Raw genomic sequence first — 14521 nt, 5'->3', positions numbered from 1 at the left:
ATTTATCATGAGCAAGTTGGCGGCAGGGGCGGGGGTTACTTAACTATTAGTTACTGAGTGTAAAGTTTGAGTGAGTGCAAGGGACAAAGTCAAATGACATGTGTGGAGCAGAGTCATTGAAACTAAAGCCAACACAAAATTTCTGTTGCAGCTCTTTGCTCAACATGGTTAAAAGCTGTAATTAGTTCCTAAAGTGGCAGTTGTGGTTATCATGAGACATTAGTTTTTCCAATCTGATTATAGGGAGTAGAAATGATTATTTTGGTGATACTTTCTAGGGAATATTCTCCATTTCATTGATAAAACCCATGATACTACACATGAACACCTGTGCAGTGTACACAGATAATTCAACAAATGATGCATGAATGTTTATTTGCGGTAGTAAAAGCGTCATGTAAATTAACAGCAAAACAAAAATGCAAGTCTTCATTTCCAATAACCTAGAGGCAACTAATATTACTTGGTTTCAAATAACAATTATATTGCACATGTCACTTTTGTATGGTAAATTATATTTCTAATTGATATAATAAGTCTGATGATTTATATTGCTCAGAACTTGGTGAGAATTAAATTATTTAATGAATATGCAAAGTCTATGAAGATGACACAGTTTTACACAAATGAAACAGTTGTAGATATTAATTTCTAGTCTATTTTTTGGAAGGCTTATCTTGGTATTTTAAGCTAAAATACTTTGATTTGGAAGTAAAATATTTATGCAGTAATAATATTACTAATGCAAGTAATTATTTTTAATGTTTCATGGCATACCTAAGAGAAGAAACATGTAATTAAGTCATTGCATATTTGTGTTTTGGCCAAAACTTCATTTTTAGCTAATTGTAATGTTTTCTTCAAAAAAAAAAAAACACTGCAAGAATTTAAATGTTTTAAGAAGACTAAATAGGTTACATTTAGGAATAAATGTATCCACATGCAATAACAATTAATGAAACAAAAAGTCATGAATTTGAAGTAGCATGGGGGCAGCATAGGGGACGGTGTGGAGTGAGGAAAGGGAAAATATAAATGTACTTCTATTATAATCTCAAAATTAAAACAAGAGTAAAATAAAGACATGAGAGTCAGAGTTTTTTATTTACTTTCATTATAATTGGAAAACAATTAATTATTATAAAAATAATTTACAAAGTACTTTTTATTGAATTTATTTTCCTTATGATTTTTATATTCTACATACTCACATTTTCTAACAGAAACAACATGGAATGATTCATAATAAAGTCTATATCCAGCATAACTTATGATCAGAAGCATAACAGCATAAACTATGCTACTTTAAAACTAGTAGGTGAAGTTATTTTCCTTATGATTTCTATATTACACATACTCAGGAAATTTAACAACAGAAACATCATGGAATGAATCATATTAAAGTCTATATCCAGTATAATTTATGATCAGAAATATAACAGCATAAGTAAACTATTTTAAAACTAGTAGGTAATACTTTATTATCTAGAGAGTTTCCTATACCTAAGTTTTGATATATCAGTGAAAATATCATATCTATACTAGAGAGAACTCTTTTTCTGAGAGAGAAGCTATGTTCTTTTCTTGTTCATAAAGGAGTTTAGGATTAAGGAAATCATAGAAGATAACAAAGAAAGAAAAAAGTTTGTCTAGAAAGGTGAATCAACGAGAACTACCATTAAATGGACAAAGTCTAAATTTGAAATATAAGAGAGGAGAAATGTAGATTTTATTTTTACAGGAAACATAGATTCAGAATTAAGGTCCATTTCTGAGATGAATCCATACTAGGCCGAAAATAGCTAGCCTTAGAAAAATTGAAATGTGTATGTAATTATCATGCCTAAAAAGAAGCTAATGTTTTTGCCTTCTGCCAATAAATGTGTGTATTATTATTCGCAAAAGATATTTCTAAAATGAAGTAAGAATAGATCATGTGGTGATTTATAATAAATGTTGAAAAGGGATATTATAACCAAACCTATAGTGGCATTAAAATGCCAGTCCTTAGCTAGGGAGCCTAGTAGGCTTCCTTTAGAATGATGTGACTGTCCTCTGTCCTTTATCTCCATTGTGACAGGGCAGAGAGAGGCAGGTAGTTGGAGGATGTTTAGATAATTTGTGTGTGTGTGTGGGGGGTGACAACTTATACAGTTTGCCCAAGACCTGGTATATTTCTACTTAAACAAGGTGTGATAAAGCCAAGCAGGTTCTTGAATCCCTCTCTGACTGATAGCCATGCGATCCCTTTTCTCTGCACAGAGCCTTTCTCTTTCTGTCTCTCCTCGATGTTGGGTCGTAACATGAGGAATTCTCACTAGAGGCTGAAAAGATGCCCTGCCTGATTTGGAAAATTCAGTCTCTAAAAGGTGAATTAAATCAACTTCATATGCACATGACAACAGAAAAGAAACTAAAATGCTTGGCATGAGACATTTTGGTGGTTACTTTTACGACCAGACTCAAATATTATGGGTAGTCCTACTTCCAAATGAAAACTCTATCAAGAAGACAAAATCCCTCTGGTGAGAAGCATTCTTATCCTGTCTTTACACATGGCCTGTGCCACAAGTTAAGTCTCCCCTCCCAAATGTAAGGATTTTATAAGGAATATTTAGGAACTATTTTATCCAAATAAGTATTACATTTGTTTTCAGAATTTCTTTTAGAAGGTTGTATTTGAAACAGTTGGTGTGCAAGAAGAACAAGGAATTGGCTAATGCAAGCTATTGGAAATCTTATTCTCCATGGAAGAAATCTGGGTACGGAGTATATGTTGGATGTATATATAGCCTGTAAAGCAGCATTTAAAAATAAAGCCACACAGCCGCCAAATTGGCCTTTAGAGGTAATGAGATTTTAACATTTGTCTTTCTGAGATATTTTTTTTCTTAACTTTAAATTCTAGAAATCAAGGAGAGAAATAAGAACTAAACAAGTGTAGGACACCTTAGATTGTCAGCCATTTCCTTTTGCCTTGTAAAATAATAGTGACCTATGTCAGCATTAATAATCTCAAATGTATGAACAATGAACATCTGCCTTGTTGAACCACCTCCCTGTGCTTATCACTGTTTGGTAAGCACACATTTGAGTTAAAATGTAGCTAAAATGTAGCTGATGATGATGAGAGAGTTTACTCCGTTCTCCAACTCACTCAAGGACTTTACCATGCCACGAGAAAGGACTGAACACTTAACATACAGTTCATTAAATCAGAGCGCATCAAGCCCTTGAGAAAATCCCAGGGTGCTGGGAAGTCGTTGAGAGGTGCAGGTGTGCCTACTTACAGTACGTATGGATGGGGAAATCATCCTTCTTCACTCTTCTTCAGTCTGATTATATGGAAACAAGACATCCTCAACCTTCATTTGTGTTTTGTTTGCCAAAAATTAACCAACAAAATGAAATAAACTGGCAGTTTTATGGCACAAAGGAACACAATACAAGTTTGGACATTGAATACTGAAATGCTTTTTGAGATTTAGAAGTGAAGAAGCTGTAAAGCTGAGATAGGTAGCATGCTTCATCCAGAAAGACAGCCCAAAAATTTTAGAACTGATGTATTGGGAAATCTAAATATACCATTGTAAGTTCCAAGAGGAGTTCATCTTACCATGAATCATCAAAAACCAAGTAATTGTAGTATAACTATTTTTGCAATGATAATATTTTAATGTTTATTGTAATAAAGAGTAAAATATATACAAACTACATGAACCCACAAAGTGAATGAGAAGTTTCTGTTTGACTGTGGTAGCGCAATTATGTCAGCGACAGGTAGTATTCTGTACATAATGCATAATGCTTTAGATTCAAAATCTGAAATGAAATCATTGTTGAAAATAAAAACATACATATATCTCCTTATGTTTCTTTCCCACCTACTTTAATTTAAATGCTCTTGTCCACATACATTAGTAAAAATACCTAGAATGGTCTTTGCCCCTTTCAATCTGGAAGTTCTTTGAACAACTCACAGACTTCTCACCCTTTGATCAAATTAAATGGATGACTGAAGCTTGTACCCTCCAGGCAGCTTTTTAGATAGGAAAAGATCAAATGAAAGCAATTACACTGTAATTTGGTTGGTAAGGTTTAAAATAAGGAGCCTATTGAGAAGTGCTCTTATACGTCAACTCCTGAATAAGTAGCTTGATTTTTATATTTAAATTAATATAATCATGCTGAAGTACCCACTAAAATACAAGGCAGTTATAATTGATTCTAAAATTCTACTTTCAGAAATAAAATGTCTCAATTTGAAACAGTATAGCAATTGAACAAGAAGTAGTGTCGATTAACCATTTAAATATAATTTTGTTTTACAAAGCAATATATTGATAAAAACTTTTAAGGTCAAATAAAACACCCATAGTTATACAGAACTCTGCCTACCTACTATAACTCATTCAACTAGTATTATTGATAACATATACACAGTGGTATTTATTTTACAATATAGTATAACTAGTGGACTTAATGTTTTAAATCTGAGTATGACATTGGTGATCAACAATGTGTGTGTGTGTGTTTGAATTTGCATAATATGGGTATATGTGGATTTGAGGGCACATTTACAGGACAGAGCTCACTCTGTGTTTTTTGTTGATATTTGTATATATATGGTGGTGTATGTGTGTTACAGACAGTTTTCGCTTTTAAAACATATAATACATTTAATTGACTATATTATATTTTTTATATCCCAACTACAACTTCTCCTCTCCCCACCTCCTCCCAGTACCTCCCCTTCTGCCATCTCCCTCATCCACTCTTTTCTATTTAGAAAAGGGAAGACCTTTCGTGGATATCAACCAAACATTTCATATCAAGTTGCAGTAAAACTACTCCGCTCATATTAAGGCTGGACAAGACAATGCAGTATGAGGAATAGGGTCCCAAAATCTGACAAAAGAGTCAAAGACAGACCCTGCTCCCTGCTCCCAGTGTTAGGAGTCCCCCAAGAAGAGCAAGTTACACAACTGTAATATATATGCAGAGGTCCTAGGTCAGATCCATGCATGCACCCTGGTTGTTGGTTCCCAGTCTTAGAAAGATAAGCGTAATATGCATTCATTTATAAGAGCTGTAAAGTAAAGTAAAGGATAGCCATGCTATAATTCACAGAATAAGAGAAGTTAAGCAACAAGGAGAGATCAAGTGGGGGACGGCACTTAGATCTTCTTTGAAAAGGGAAATATTATAGATTTCACAGGTGTACTGGGAACAGGTGTGGATGAGAACGGGACGGATCCGGTAGAGGGGAGTGTAAAGGAGGAGAGTACTGAAAAGACAACTGGAAAGATGGGGCATTTTCGGGTAAGGTAGAAACCTAGTGCAGTGGAAACTCCCAGGAATCTACAAGGGTGACGATAGCTAAGACTCCTAGCGATAGAGGAGATGAAGTCTGAATTGTCCATCTTGTTAATCAGGCAAGACTTCTAGTGGAGGGCCTGGGACGCCAATCAAGCCCTATGATCTTTGACCTAAAAATTGTCCTGCTTACAAGATGAGCAGGGGTAAAAGTGGCACTGAAATCCGGAAGTGTACAACCAATGACTAGTTCAGCCTGAGACCCATCTGAGAGCAGAATTCTGCTCCTATCACTACCTGGAGTTTCAGGACCCAGAGGCTGAATAGCACAGAGACATAGGATAGAATCAAACACAACTGGACAAGAAAATGTCAGTGTAATAGCACTAACGATCTTCTGCCATACTCATAGATGCTCATCAGAGGGGCTTCATCCAGCAACCGATAAAAACAGATACACAGATCCCCAGCCAAATATTGAGAGGTGGGAGATGGGGAGAAGAATTGTGTGAGCCAGAGGGGTCAAGAAAACCCCAAGGAAACCCACAGATTCAACTAATCTGGGGTCATAGAGGCTCACAGAAAATGAATCAAGTTTTACTTTTTCAAAAGGAGTTTGTACATTTTGATGAATGTCATAATAAAAGCTTGGAACTTGCCAAGGAGGCTGTACTGGCTAAACTGTGAGTCCCCGGGAGGCTACTGTATCTACGTCTTCATTTCTGGGATTACAAGCACATGCTACCATGCCTGCAGTGTTACAAGTGTTCTGATGGTGAAATTCAGTTCCTCTTCTTAGTACAACAAGCACATTATCAACCTTACTTAAACCCCATTATATGATATATACTTTTATGCCCATGTAGGCTGTGGTAGATTAGCAATGACAGTCAAGAAGACATACATTTCAGAATGTATATCTTCTGTAGGAATCACTTCAATAGGGCTCCTGGAATGGTGTTAGCCTACAAGCTGCTTGTTACTACCACTTAGTGTTAGGCATAGAATTAGAAAGGAAACAATAATTCTAATTTCTCAGGTGTTTTGGTACAATTATTAAATTCACTACACTTAATTCTAATAAATTTAAAAACTGATGGTTCAAATGTCTATGACTGTTGAATTTTTTTCCCTTGTAATTTGAATTCCTGGGTTTACAAAATTATTGGTTCAGAACCTTATGTGAATAAAAATAACAAAATCATATAAAAATGCAACCCATCGGTGCCTATAATTTGAGCAGCAGTGTGGAAATAATATTACTTCATACAGTTTCTGATATATAAAAAAAGGAAGAAAAGAAAAAGTCACAGTGTAGAACTAGAATATTCTGTGAGATGTCCTTAGGGAAAATAAACTCCAAGCTTGACATTTTTAACGACAGTTCCATTGCTCAATAATTTAAATTCTGATTCCCTGCCATTCTAACTGCTTTCCATTTAGCTTTGCTAAATCTGTTAGTCAGACAAGGATCGTGCATTATTAAAATCTCTCTTGACCTTGAAAACTGTAATGTGTGGTCCTACATCGTGTCACTTATTGCTTAATTATTTCAGTACAAATCTTGTCTTATAGTTTGCATGGAGATAATCTTTATGGACATACAAATCATTATCTAGCTTCACTTTAGGTATTTAGTTTTCCAAATTGTATACATACGGATAATCTTTTGGACTAATTGCTGAACACCAGCACATAATTTTGTGACCACACGTTTAAAAATAAACAAATAAATATAGTTTTCTTTTATTCATGACATACTGATGCTTATCCTAAAGGCTTTTCCATACATCTACAGACATCCAGTGGCAAAATTTTTTAAGAATGTCAAAATAAAGGCCTATGGCTAGGAGTAAAATGTATGAAGTCAGCTTGAGTTTCAGGCACTCCTACCCTGGAGACATAATGGATGGGACCAAAGTGAAGAAGGGATGTGAAATGCAGAAACTAAGAGATTCTCATGATTACTTCTGGGATGTCTGCTGAATAATTTTTCTATTCATCAAAGTAAAGTGAAGGAGGTTGTTACCTTAACTGATATTCTGGAACAAAATGAGTTGAAGTGAGAAATTACCCAATCTACTTTCTTGCACAGAATGAGGAATATTTTACTTAAAATATAATCCAAGGTAAATATTATCAAAATAAAAATACTTTGGTATTTATAAATTGAAGAAACCCTGAAATGTAAGCATAAAATCATAACATATTTGAACAATAGTGTTCATATATATATATATATATTTTTTTTTTTTTTTAAACATTTATTACTTTATTAATCCATGGCCCAGTACATATTAAATAAGAGTGAATTTGCGAAACAACCTCATTTGATTCAGTGAAGCAACCCATAATAAATTACACTGCCAAGCACTATCCAGGGCTCCTGGGAAATGCTCACTCACCTAGAAATGTTGTATGTTTTCACATTAGAAAAGCTTATATTTCATAACAAAACAATCCTTTTAAGTACCAGCATGACTACAGCAATGATAAAGAAAATAGCCTTACTTCTAGAAGGCAAGTATTTATTGGAAAGTAATTTAACTCATATTCTTTAAGCCAAGATATATGAAAAGAGCCTGTCATGATTAGCATTCTTGGTAATTGAGACTCTGAATGTGGGGGTTGCTATTGTCTTTGCAGTAAAAATAGAAAATCTCATCATTAACATATATTTCAACATAACTAATCCCATGTGCTTAGTAAGTCAATGAACGTGACTACCAACTATATTCTATCTTTACCCAAGGCAAGGAAATCTAGCCAAGAAGCTCAAATGAGTTTAAAGTTTAATGTACTTGAGAAGTAAAGGGATTTCTACTTAAAAGACAACAGAGCAAATGCTATCATAGAATATAGGATGTGTATAAGATGAAGCATTCTTGGGTGTGTGACAGTGACAGTGGTCAACTCAAGCTGACTTTCAAAAACCAATAGACTACTTAGGAAAACAATTTTCATCAAAGCTGGATCTCAAAATGTATGTAGAAATTCATCAGCACAAAGAGAGAAGAAAGTGTCTCACCAGGAAGGAAGAGGACATAGAAACTCCAAGGAGAGATAAATGAACTGTGACCTCACGTTATTTAACTAAGTTGAGCTCAGAGTCTAGAAGGTATCTTTTATCCTTCACAACAGGAATCACTGATGGCATGGTATGACAAAATTTAAAAAAATACAGCTTTTTTGATGAAAAGTTGTATAATTTGTTGATTTTTCTAGAAAGTTGACTTTATTAGGTGTGAAGACAGTTTTTTTTTTTTTGTATTTCCTTTCTTGGATGATGACATATTAGACTAAGGCAATGGTGTGGTCAATGACAAAGATTTGAAGCTGTTAAAGTTAATTGATGATAAAAGAAACTTCAGATCGCTTAAACATACCTACTACATATTATCTAGTTTTTTTGATAGGGCTGGGGACACTGCCCTTGATTATGTTCCACTGGGATTTGTCAAATCCCCAGAGTCACTCTCCTTTACCATACCTTTGCCTCCCAAGTTAGATCACAAACTTAGGACTCTTTCCTTTCCAGAGATAAGGATGTAAGATCCATTTGAGACCTTCTCTGTCCCCACAGGAAAGAGACAGTCTTATCTCTGAAGAAGTAAATGATAAGAAGGCTCTGAATCCACAGACCTTCCTGTGTTTCTGGCAGTCTACTATTAGATAGCTCCTGCCACCCTGTCCAATCCGACTCCCCAAGACAGACTGTTTCTTCATCAGGTCAAGTATAGAACCACACAACTGTAACTACTTTTCATTTTCCTTTCCATAAAATTTCTCATGTCACATAAAAGTCATTAAATAGTTGTTGATGCCTTTATTCTCATTTATATCAGTCTCTTTCCCCTTCAGATTATACTGGAGGGTTAGGGGAAATCAAACAAACAAAACCATTTCTTCCACTTCAGTTTCTAGATGAGAATAAGGCCATACCAAATGAAGAAGTAACTCACATGATTTTTGCGTTCATGGCAGGTGTATGAAACCGTATAACTAATTTATATGTAAGAGGATGTTAATTGTGCTGCAATCCTAGAAAATGGAGAGAATGTGCATACTGCTTTCCTGGGGCGGGGCGGGGAGGAGGCAATATCATGACAGGAATTTATTGTAAATGGAGGTTTCTGCTGACTTGTTGCTAGCTTCTACGGAATTGAGCATCATTCATTGCGTGTATGAAGTCATTGGGATGATTGCTTGAGAATTAAGAAGAAGAGAAATTTATGTTCAAGTTTGCAAGGAAAAGCTGCAAACACTGGCAGTTGAAGGTCATGAGGTAGTGCTAGCTAGGAACAGATGGAGGGTAACTCCTCTTGTTTTAGCTGAGGCCGTTACAATATGAATATGTAAAAGACAAGCACTTTTATGTTTGTTCTGAGAACACTGCTAAAATGCAAAACCAAAATGGGCTACTGACTACTGAGAACTCAAGAACAATGGCAATGGGTTCTTTGATCCTACTGCACATACTGGCTTTGTGGGAGCCTAGGCAGTTTGGGTGCTCACCTTACTAGACCTGGATGGAGGAGGGTGGTCCTTGGACTTTCATAAATAAATAAATAAATAAAACCAAAATGGGCATTCAGTTAAAATACTGCTACAAAAATAGTGTGGGAAAAATTGTCGGGAATTCTTCCTTTCACCACTAGCTGTGACATAATTGTTATTAGAGAACTTACTTTATTTATAATTCTGATATATTATTCCCCTTTACAATGCCCCCTGAAACAATAATACTTTAGTAAAAATGAAATTAAAATTATCATGAACAAAGATTCTTCTCTGTAAATTCATATTATTGAAAGAATCCTGAGCGTGCTGGGAATAGTATCAACGTGTAGGTCTCCTGGGTTAAGCATCATTCTGGGGAAGTCACAGAGCCACTTTGAATCTTATTTATTTCCTTTTGTCAAATCAAGGCTCTCACTCAATGATTTATATACAGTCACTTTGTAAACACATGCCATTGCATAAAGACAAGCATGGTTTCATGGCTTCAGGGACTCAAGGGGTGTGGATTTAGAGTAGGAAGAAGAACAGCAACGAGAACTAACTGGTCAACCACAAATGCATCCAAACGCCTAGTCCTTGATAGTAGACTTCACAAGATACCACATCCACATCTGCTTCCTTAGCTCAAGCTCACTAGAGTGTTAAATTAACTTTTAGCAGCAAGGCAGACTTAGGAGAAAGGGGGATTGTCTAGAGCATGTCTGCTGGACAGAAGAGTTGCCATGTGCCATCCAGCAGGGCCAGCAGATTTGTAGCTGCCGCCACCAGCAAAGCAGGAAGAGGATATAATTTTCCCAGAGGTTGTGGCTGATGAAGTTATGGGAAATTTTTAAGCTATTCATATGTGGTCTTACCACATCCTCAGAGCCTCCTGTGAAGGGCTTGATGGAGAGATGGAAAGTAATCGGAATGGTATGGAGGTGAACTTTTCTGACTAGGAAAAATGAAATATAGAGAAGGAGGAAACCATTAAAACAGAGTGAAAAAATGAAGTATTCCAGAAAGGCATGGCTCATGGGAGGGTCCTTTGCACGTATGTCACTCATGCTGGGACTGCTGGGTAAACCCCAAATTGATCCGCATGAGTTTTGTTCAGCACCCAACTTCCAGAAAATCCCATGTGCTATGTCCACAGTGACAATTTACACTGCCAAGTATCTGAAATTTCAGAATGTTGAGTATGAACATGTAGCTCAATTGGTAGGGTGAGCACCTAGCATATATGTAGTTCTGGTTTTGATCCCAAGATCTGTATAAATAGAGCCTGTTGGTGCTGTTCTCTAATCTCTATAGTTGGAATAGAGTGAGAAAAAGATCACAGCATTCTCAATTAGACAATGAGTTAGAGACTAGTATAGACTATAGGACATGCTGTCTCAAAAATCAAAAAGGAATGACGGGAGGGAGGAAGGGAGGGAGGGAAGGAGGGAGGGAGGGAGGGAGGGAGGGAAGGAGGGAGGGAAAGGAAAAATGTAAAAATAAAGTTTTAGAACGTCTAAAATTTGAGACTGTATTATGCAAAAAAATCCAAAAGTTTTAATAATCTTTACAAAGTTAAAGTTCATCATTCCTTTCCTAAAAGGCCTATTTCTCAAGATGCTAAACACGTTTTCTTCTTTTTCTCTTTCATTCACTCCTTTGATGTCCAAATTCCTTGTTCATCTCTCCCTCTCACAAAATGGATGATGAGCATTTGCTTGGTTTTCTTTTTTAAACATAATTTCTTTAGTGATTCTTTGGGAATTTCACATCATGCACCCCAATTCCACTCACCTCCTAGTCCCCGGCAGGCTCCTCTCACCCCTGCAGATCCTCCCAACAGAAAATTTTTAAAAAATCAAGCCAGAACAAAACAAATCGAGTAAACACATGAAAGAAAAATAGGGATAGAAAACAAAACAACAAACAACAAAAAGGCCTCTTCCCTACTCCACCTTTCCCCGCCACTCCAACAGCTCTTTGTTCGTGCTGGTGGCACTGGGAGCTGTGGTGTGTCACGCAGTACACCCTTTTGCCACAATCAGATTTACTAGAAAATGTCTATTGCAGTGTGTCACTGATCTGATTCAAGACCTCTGGTCTCTGGTACACCGTCATCCCTGGATCCTCACCAGAACTCTTCTGGGATAGCCTGTGGTTGGGTTGGCCGAGTCATGGCGATCTGCAGGAATTGTTCTACTGGACAAGTCCCGTAAGGAGCTCCAACAGGCCCTAAATGGGGTAGATGGTAGGGTGGATCAACCCAAGGCCCTGCTGTGGGCCTGGGTGATAGTGAGCTGGTCAGTCTCAGCCCCTGAGGCCACCAGCCTTTGCTGAAGAGGTTGAGTCAGCTCCCCTTATTGCATGCCCTCAGTTAGGGGTTTAAAATCCTTGCCTGTGGTGAGGGGTGGGGGCCATCTCTCAAATGTTCAAGGTCAGCTCTCTTGCTATATTGTCCAGGAAGAGGAAAGGGCAACTTTCTCAGGGCCAGCGAAGGGTAAGGCCATTCAGCGTGGCACTCTAATTTCATCTTGCGTAGTTCCTAAGATCTCTTGAGGAGGCAGGTGGGAATGGTCCTGGAAGCCACATGGCTGCCAGTTACCACCAAGTCCTGATGTGACCTTTGGTGGCAATACAGCACGTGGACTTCAGCACAGACTTCAGCCGCAAGTAGGACCACGGACCCTGACATGGTCCTCGGCAGCAGCTGTGTCTGAAGGACATCACAGCTCCAGCAGCATACAGCTCTCAGACACCAGCATGGCCCTTGATCTCAGGTGTCTGTATGACGTTCCATGGTAACAGGAACATCGTACATCAGCATAGATACTGCGGCAGTAGGACCATGGACCCAGACATGGTTCTCATCTGCAGGTCTGACCCAAATATCACCAATACATTGACTAGCGGTGCGGGCCTCTCAGTTCTGCATGTATTCTGGTCCTTGGACACCAACCTAGACTCACATGAATGGGTGGGTATCCTCACAGACCTCGGTGGCAGCAAGAGTCACATACATCAAAACAGACCCTGGTCACTATGGTCACCAACCCAGACATTGTTGAAGGAGCTGCCGGCTGTGTCCCTGCTGCCCCAGCTCCTGGTCGCCTGGCTAGCTTATCCCCCCGAAATAACAACACACAAACTGTATTCTTTTAAACACTGCTTGGCCCACTATATCTAGCCTCTTCTTGGCCAACTCTCACACCTGAACTAGTCCATTTCTAATAATGTGTGTAGCACCCCAAGGTGCGCTTACCAGGAAGATTCTAGCCGACATCCATCCAGGGTCAGAGCTTCATTGTGTCTGCCCGGGAGAGGGGAGCATGGCCTCTGAGATCACTTCCTCTTCCTCCCAGAATTCTGTTCTGTTTACTCCTCTGACCTACGTTTTAACCTATGAGGCCAAGCAGTTTCTTTATTACTTAACCAATGACCTTCCTCCATCATTTCCCCTTTTTCTGTTTAAACAAAAAAGAAAGGCTTTAACTTTAACATAGCAAAATTACACATAACAAAACAGTTATCAAGTAAAAATTACAATATTTACATCTATTTTATCTTTATCATAACTAAGGAAAACTATAACTAACTATTCTTCAACTCCATCAAGACATGGCCCTTGCCAACAGCCTGGGCTCCAATGACACCATCGCCATGGTGACAACACAGGCCACCCTTATCGGTATGGCCACCACTGTGGCATGGCTCCCCTAACTCCAATTTAGCTGTAGGCTCCAGCCCAGATATCAGGCCTCTATATGGGACCTAGTGTCAACTTGGGCCACAGATTTCAACACACACCTCAGCTACAGCTGGTCCAGGGACCCAGACATGATCCCAGGTAGCAGCTCGGCCTGTTTTATAATCTAACTCCAAATGGTAGCCCCGACTACTCAGATCAGCATGATTCTGGCAGCAGCATGGCCTCTGGACACCAACAAGATCACAGGTTGTGGTCCAGACTCCAGGCTTCACGTGGCCTTTGGTGGAAAGGTGGACAATGGATATCAACATAGACCTTGACTGTGGTAGGACCATGGATCCAGACATGGTCCTCAGAAGCATCCTAGGTCTAGGGTTCATCATGTCCCCTGGGGGCAGTGAAAGCTGTCCACATCATCTCGTCCCCACTACCAGAGTGGCCCGTAGACTCAAACACAGCCCCATGAGGTGGCCCAGCCTACTGGAATCATCATGGCACTTGAGCGCAAAAAGGAGCCATGAACATCAACACAGACCTGCCTACAGTAAAACCAGGGATCTAGACATAGCCCTTGGCAGCAGCCCAGCTAAGACATCACCACGGCCCTGGGTGGCAAGGAGACTTTTTACTCAGTCTACTCCTTACCGCTTTTATGATGTGGGACATCCTTCTGTATATGTATTGTTTTTTATTGGTTGATGAATAAAGCTGTTTTGGCCAATAGCTTAGCAGAGTAAAGCCAGGAGGAATATCTGAACACAGATATATAGAGTAGGCAGAGTCAAGGAGATGCCATGTAGTTGCCTAAAGGAGGCAGACATGGGACAGAACCTTACCATAGGCCACAGCTTCATGACAATACACACATTAATAGAAATGGCTTATTCAAGAATTAAGAGATAGCTAGAAATATGCCTGAGTCATTGTACAAACAGTTTTGTAATTAATATAGTTTCTGTGTGATTATTTGGGTCTGGGCAGTCGGGAAACGAATGAGCA

The sequence above is a fragment of the Alexandromys fortis genome, unplaced genomic scaffold (genome assembly GCF_014885135.2).
Source record: "Alexandromys fortis isolate MF-2015 unplaced genomic scaffold, M_Fortis_MF-2015_v1.1 scaffold_4, whole genome shotgun sequence".
Taxonomy (NCBI): Eukaryota; Metazoa; Chordata; class Mammalia; order Rodentia; family Cricetidae; genus Alexandromys; species Alexandromys fortis.
Note: the sequence above shows the minus strand (reverse complement) of the source record.